At 39.7% G+C, this 8,102-nt stretch overlaps 1 non-coding gene across 1 annotated transcript; it reads right to left on the reverse strand.

Moving 5' to 3' along the window:
• Window positions 1–247: 247 nt before the first annotated feature.
• Trnav-cac (transfer RNA valine (anticodon CAC)) lies at window positions 248–320 on the reverse strand. Its single transcript has one exon. It is a non-coding gene; the product is annotated as a tRNA-Val (tRNA).
• Between the last annotated feature and the right edge of the window lie 7,782 nt (window positions 321–8,102).

Here is an 8,102-nt window from a genome sequence, read left to right on the forward strand (position 1 = left end):
AGCAAGAATTTTCTGGACCAAACAGGAAATAGAGGCAACTTAGTACTCCACCCTGACAGTGAAGTTCTGTAGTCACAGGTTGTCTCCCTCTCACATGATGCCGAATCAAGTACTCTTTCCCTTGTGCCTTATTCTGACTTCTCTCTCCCAAGGGCTAAAACTCTTTGATCCTTAGAACACTTTTTCCCTTTTCACCTGTCTCTTCCCATTCCCTCTTTTTTTGTTTGTTTGTTCTTTTTTTTTTTTTTGGTGGTGCTGGGGATTGAACCCAGGGCCTTGTGCATGTGAGGCAAACACTCTACCAACTGAGCTATATCCCCAGCACCTCCCTCTCTATCTTGCAAGTGCACAGAAGTAAAGGCCAACAGTTTAAAGCACCAAGTCTAGAAGACGGGCTTATGACCTGTTTGTGGTCTTCTTACACCATAATTCCCTGGTGAGTTTTGTTTCCTCTTGCAAACCTCCATGTTTAACATATCTTCCCAGGGGACAGAGACATCCAAGTTTCTGAATCCCTGAACCATGGAACAGAATAAGTAATAATCTAAAATGTTTCTCAAGCTTATTCAAGTCACAGAAGACCTGAACACCTTTCTGTTCTTTCCATGACACCATGAGTCAGGTCAGATACCTGTACTTGTAATTGAAATAATTACAGGTGAAATTTTGGACCATAGTTTACTAGAAATAAGCAGTAACACGTATGAAATATAAATACAATTCATGGAGGAATTTTTATAATTAAAAATATTTCTCCCATCAAATTCTTCACATTGAACACCAAGGGGCGGGGGGGAAGTTAGGTCACCTTGTATCTGACTGAAACAGTAGACCACAGCAGAGAATGAGAACCACTGGGCTAGAAAGAAACACAGCTGGCAAACTCAGTCTGTGAGGCTGCCTAATTAGCAGCTGTAGGGGATCCCATTTGCATTCTAACAGGAAGTATTCTGCCATAATTTGAAGGAGATACAGGAAGGAAGTAGGAGTTACAGTCTCTCTGACTATAGGGAAAATGAAGCTTTCTTAATTTTTAATTGGAGAGATTCTCATCATTGCATGGGGGTAGTCACCACTTCTACCATTAGACTGGTCCCTAGTCCCTGTTACAAGTGTTTTGTTGTTGTTGTTGTTGTTGTTTTGTTTTATAATTCCAGTTCAGACAGAATCTGCTAGCTTATGCTTTAACAAAAGACAACCCCCAAATCTGTGCGAGCTAACATATCAGACATGCCCTTTACCCTCACACTAATGCCAGTGTGGATTAGCTAGTGGCTCTGTCATCAGAGTGTGCAGACTAATGGGTTTCCATTGTTGCACACGTTTATATGATCATGGTAAAAGAAAGGATCATTAAGAATCATACACTGGCTCTTGAGTTTCTTTCTGGAAGCAACACAGTTCACTTCCATTCGAATTTCATTTGCCAGAGTTAGTTTCATGGCCAGGCATACTTTCAAAGGGGAAAGAAAGTTCAACTCCTCCATGTGTCCAGAAAGAAAGCACAGAAGGTAGCATTTATCAACAATCCTAATTGTTGCCACAATCTCCAGTAGTAACCCAGGGTAGAGAAATGGACATGCTTACAATCCAGTTGCAACTACAACCACAAATAGCAGACAATCTGAAAAGTATAAGACAGAAAATGATCCCCCCAGAGAAGCTCTTTGCATTGTCTCTCTGAGGGTTGGCACTGGTGAGCTGTTAAGTTAAATGTGACAAATCAGAAAAGAAATTACTTATTCCACTGTATCCCATCATTTAATCAATGCCCAATTCCTTCCTCCTCTCTAAAATGCCCTGTGACTACTTCAGGCTCTCTTTTTCTCTCCTCTTTCTTCATTTATAGTCCTGTTCACTGACATATCATCAATGCTTAACACATCCAAGAGTCAGTATTCTTTGATAACTATGGTTAAATGAAAGAATGCTTGTTAAGTCAGTATACCAGGGCAAACAGTTCTCCTCTATGGTGCTCCACAAAGTGCCTGGGCCAAGGGATAGGCACACAGAACAACAGCCATAAGTCTTTGACACGTGATTAACTGAATTATAAATAAGCCAACAAAGAAATAAGCACCAAAGTGATGGATGGGAGCTGAGATCTTCTTGCATGGGGGAATTGATGCTATTTACATGAAAAGCACATTGCTTACTTCTCCCACTCAGCTTTGCCACACAGAGTGAGTTGGAAGACTGTTGAATATAAATGACATTTGGCTGGGCCCATTTGAGGACAGTCATTAATATTGTTAACAGGCCCATGTGTTAAACTTGGCCCAGCAAGACGACCAGATGCATCCTCCCAGGCAACCTGGAGGCCCTTCTGATGACTCCACCAGGCCAAGCACACTGCATCTGCTTCCATTCAGGCAGCCTGGTTGCTTGGCTGGAGACAGAGCATCCATGGCAAGAACTCTCTCCTAGTGAGGCTCCACTTCATGAAAAATGAATGTAGCTGGGGGGGTTGAGTCCTGCCACCAGCTCTGGCCTACAGATGGTACACTTCTTCTGATGACAGGGGACAACCAATTAAAAGATAATCTAGAGCTGCTTCTGTGGTCCCAGTTGAGTTAACTGAATTCAACAAGAAGTTACACATAGTCATATGCCTACCTTGGTTCTACCCTGTGATCAGGAAAATGGGAGATCAGATATCCAGAACGTAGATGAAGCAAGGTGTCCTTTGGCAAAGATGTGATAACAGAGTTAGATGTGGTTAATTAAAGGAGGAAATAAATTCTCCTCTGTGGTCAAGGGTAAAGCCTCTTCTAAACTTTTTGCCAAGGGATTCACAGACAGTGTTTCTTTTAATATGTGCAACCATCCTATTTGACAGATGAGAAAACCAAAGTTGAGAGGTTATATGGATTCCCCATGGCCCAACAATTGATAGAGCAAAGATTTAAACTTTGATTCTGAAGACCATGTTTTCAGATTCTCCATCAGACATTGAGGGCTTGCTAAATCCAGAAAAGACAGGCTTAGAATGTGGCTAATGGTTAATTAACATTTCCATAGTGTGAACTAGGTATCTGACAACTGTCTGAATGCTTTCCAAATAATAGCACATTTATCCTTCATAGCAGTCTTCTAAATTAAGTAATATAACCTTACTTAAAAATAAGGAAACATACACAGAGAATCTAAGTAATTAGCCCAAAGTCACACAATTAAGTGAAGAATTGGGAATTTTCATGCAGATAGGAATAATCTTTCTGCTGAAACTGTGTTAAATAGTACTTACTAGAAATGGTCATTCCCCTTTTCTCCAGTGTGTGACCAGGGCTTTGTCTAAGAGGGTTATTAATTGTTTTTATTTATCCTGACTCAATGATGAAGTTTTCAAACTCTCAGAAGATAGCCATCCCTGATCTTTATTCTCAAAACCTAGAGAGGGAAGACTTCAAAGCTTAGGTGTGGCCAAGGTTTAGATAGATGGATAGATAGAACATAGATATAGATATTTTTTTTAGATTTCTATCCAAAGGAGGAAGCCAGTAGGATCGATAAGAGACCTCACAGGTGAAGGTAGCAATCACTCTGCTCCCAATTCAGCACCCTGGAGACCTGGTAGGATTTCCCATAGCAAGCTGCATGGTAAGATGCCTCTGCTCAAAGAGGTAAGTCCTAGCCTCATTCTAATGATTGCCGTACAAGCTTGATATGGAAATAATATTGCTATGGATTTCAGGAAACCATGATGACTTGGATGACTATATATATCCCTGCTGATCAGGGGACATGAACTGAACATTCTGAGTGTGGTAGACTCTAGGGAATCTGAAATGATGATCCAGAGGGTGAAGTTTCTCCAAAACAAAGGAATTAAACTTCTCATCTAACTTGGCAAATAGGGGATTTAGAGTCAGATGTAATTGATTGGGAACAAATTAAGGTGAAAAAAATTCTTAGATGCAAGTTAAAACCCTTTTGGTGTGTATATATAATCTTGAAATTCTACAGTTTAAATATTTGCTACAGTATTAGCTTGAATATCTGAGAAAGATTCCCTTCTCTTTTCCCTAAGTCACGTACATGATAAACATGCGCATGCGTGCGTACACACACACAATGTAAGAAAGGAATGGAAAGCAGGAAAATTAACAAAGCTCGAATGATTTTCAGTGGCAGATGCAAAAATGAATACCAACTGTTTTTCCAAGTAATAAAATCAAATGTTTAGTTTAGCGGGAGTCTCTTGTGTATCTAATTTTTCCATTAAGATTTTCACAGACAGAGACCTGATAATCACTTTTGCAGTGAATACTGAAAAGGTGCACTTGCTTGGCTGAAGGGGAGGAAAATGAATATGTGCATTTAAAATTTTTATGATTGCATTTTTAGTGAAGAGAGGAGGATGACTATAGTTTCATGACTGCTTTAATGCAATTGGTTCCACTTAGAGGAGATGACATGTTGAAATGTGAAGAGTAAAAATGTGTAGAATGCTTCCCCAGTAATTGGAATTCAAGCAACAATAATGCTGGGCATTGCTGAGTCCTTTATAGCTTTTTTTTCAAGTTTTCCTTCTATCTTTCTGGGGGAAAAATGCACATATTATAGAACATCATGACCTTACCCAACAGTAAAAAAGGAAATTAAAAATTATCTCACCTGAGTGCGTCTGCATTTGAATCAAGCATGTGCTGAAGTTTATGCAACTTCTAACTGCACAATTTCTTCTCTCTGCTTCTTCTTGTTATAAAATCACAGGACTTTAGAGTTGAATGCTAAATCTTAGGAGTAATTTTGCATCCAATTCTCATTTTGGAGATGAGGAAATAAAGTCATGGAGAAGTAAAGAAACTTACCTATAGAGGTACAATCAACCAGTAGCCAAAACAGCACCAATCTCAGAGCTTTTGATTCTGCTATTTTGTACAGGAAGAGGAGGGGGTCTGAGTATTAGGGGAGGATTACACAGGTCAGGTGAAGGGAGAACTTCGGGAACCAAGAACAAATTATGCGGGGGCAATGCCAATAAGATCTGAGCAAGAACAGCAGCTGATTAAAGTTCATTGGCTGGAATAAGCAGATCTACTGCTGGTCTTTTTAGTCAGGACTCTTGATCATGTGGGGTAGAAAAAACCATCTAAAACTATCTTAAACTAAAGGGAAATTGTACATCCTCATGTAACCCAGAAGGCTGAATTTAGAGGTGATTTCTATTACACCTGGACTCAGTAGTGCTTTCTTTTCTGCTTTATTTCTTAGATGTCTGTGTTGATCTCACTCTTTCCTGTAGGTAGCATTTTCCAAGCACTGAGCTGAAGGGTCACCTGTAATCCCATATTCAATACTCAGTTTCAGCAACCCCCACTGAAAAAGAATGACTGTCATCTAATGTCCACACAATAACCACAGGGCAGAACTTTAATTACCCTGTTTAGTTTATATACCAACCCCGACCCAAGAAACAGATTAGCATTACTCGATACATTTGTGTTACGTTTCAGTCCTATAAATGATGCAGTCCAGAGGAATTTTATGATTCATGAACCAATTTAGAACATAGAATAAGAGTAACTTAAAGGGAAGGGACTATATATTGAAGAAACATACTTAAAATTGGAACAATAGCTCAAATCTTCCCTTTAGTGACCCAAAAGCACTCAGACCCTTCTTCTCAAACATTCAGTTCCACCTAACAAATCACAAGTATCTGTGTACAATGAATATTATGCTCAACATTTCCCAAGGGATTATAGTTCAAAGTTAATACCAGATGCTACACACTGATGGCGTGGCATGAATACCTTGAGCTTCAGAGGAAATGGATATTCTTTCTGACTCTGCCTATTGAAATCCTCTTTCAATGCTCTAGGAATAGAATAAATGATCAATTTCACCATCTAAAGCATATGAATCTAAAAATGGAATGAAAATAACAATCCGAGTACTCCCATTTATAAAACAGAGAAAAGGAAATAATTTAGAGAGGTCCTTCATCGATAGCACATGCCACATAATTCTGGACAGGACAAGTAAAATCCCTCTGCTCTAATGGAGCTCACAACATCCTCAATTGGTCAGTCTGGCTGCCTTACTGTTTTCTGGCACTTTTACCCCCATCATCATGTTAAACAGAGGCACGGAAACAAGTTAAATTCCTAAAGTTGTATCTTTTGGGAATCTCACTTCCTTTAGGTACAGTTCTATGGATCTTTGTGGTATCTTACTAATTGAGACAACACAACTGTATCTGGAAATATTATGTTTCTCTGACACCATCACAACTTTAAAACTCCAGTCAACTTCAAGGTTGTTATATTCTTGTGAATTCCCCGTGACCAACACTGGGACATTTTTAAAGATATGATCCATGTGTGTGGCTCTTAGCCTGTTGGGTTGTTTTCTATAGCCATAGATTCTGATGTCAGGTTGTAATGAATGCTGTAGGGCACCTCCCTAAAAGGTGTGCAGGACAGAAACCCTCAGACCTCTATTGTGGGTAGTTTTAGCAGCCAACAGCTTTCAGATTTCTTCCCTGGAACTTGCCCTTAGCTGAAAAGAACTTCCTTTCACATTTTTTATCCTTCCCCGGGTTTAAGTTCACATCCAGTGATAAATGCAAAAGTGGAAGTACCCAACCTCCTTATCCAATGTCACATGAGCCTGAAGGGGAAACAGTTATAGTCAGCTTTTTCACTACTGTGACTAATAGGACCCAACCAGAACAACTGTAGAGAAGGAAAAGTTTATTTGCTGGCTCACAGTTTCAGAGGTCTCAGTTCATAGACAGCAGACGCCATTCCTCAGGACTCTAGGTAGGCTGAACATCATGGCAGAAGAGAGTGGCAGAGAAGAGCAAATGATCAGGAAGCAGAGAGACTCCACACTCCAGATACAAAATATATAACCCATAGCCACGCCCCCAATGAAACATGGCCTCCAGACACACCCCACCTGCCTCCAGCTACCACTCAGTTAATCCCATTAGGGATCAATTCACTGATTGGGTTAAGGATATAACCCAATCACTTCTCCTCCAAAACTTCTTGCATTGTCTCACACGTGAGCTTTTGGGGGACATCTAAACCATAACAGGAAATCCATTTTCCTAACTTCATAGAGGACTGACTGATGCTTATACTATTGTGGCAATCATCCTGCCTAATTCTGTTGCCTGTTTTCCTCCACAGACATGCATTCTAAAAGCATTCCCATAGTAAACTTTCCACCTGGAAAATATGAACACTCCTCAGTGACTAACTGGGGTAGTATAATAGCGGGAAAAAAACACCTGACACATGCACTGTGTCAGATGATTCGGAATATTTGAGAATGCGTAATTATGAGGACCATGGAACTAAATGAATGTTGCTGTGGGCAATGAACAATTTGAAAATAGATGGAGAAAAGCTGAAGGTGATTAATCCTAAATACTAAGGACAGAGGATCCTTAAGCGTATTTAAAGAGACTCTCATCTGATACAATGGGTAACAAGAAAAGCTGAGACTAGGTCCGAGGTTTAATTATAAGTAACAGAATTCAAGAGGAGATTGAATTTTCTACCTTAACAGGTTTGTAGTGACAAGGTCAAAGCTCTCATTAGAAAAGGATGGGCTCTGAGAAAACCAAAAGATTCCAAACTGTAATAGGGCCTGTTTGTCAATCAGGTTATCTCCAGATCAGATTATCTCCAGAATATCACACAAGTAGGATACACATTCATTCAGTGTGTGTGTGTGTGTGTGTGTGTGTGTGTCCATTTAGAAATATAACCATATGCACACATACAAATATATGCGTATATGTGTTAACATACATATGATTTATTTCAAGGTATTGGTTTGCAGGACTGTGGGAGTTAGCTAAGCAAGTCTGAAATTTGTAGGGCAGGTCACCAAGAAGTCTGGCAATTCTTTGGAAAGAACTAAAACTCCTGTACACTGGGTAGAATTTCTTCTTCAAGGAAATCTCAGCTCTGCTCTTAAATCCTTTCTACTGATTGTAATCAGGCCTACCCAGCTTTTTTTTTTTAGTATGATTTCTATAAATTCAATCAATTATGGATGTTAATTACATGCTCAACATATCTGCACAGCAATCCCTAGGTCAGTATCTGGCTGCATAACCGGAGACTAGATCCAGGTAC

The sequence above is a fragment of the Marmota flaviventris genome, chromosome 11, assembly GCF_047511675.1.
Source record: "Marmota flaviventris isolate mMarFla1 chromosome 11, mMarFla1.hap1, whole genome shotgun sequence".
Lineage (NCBI taxonomy): Eukaryota > Metazoa > Chordata > Mammalia > Rodentia > Sciuridae > Marmota > Marmota flaviventris.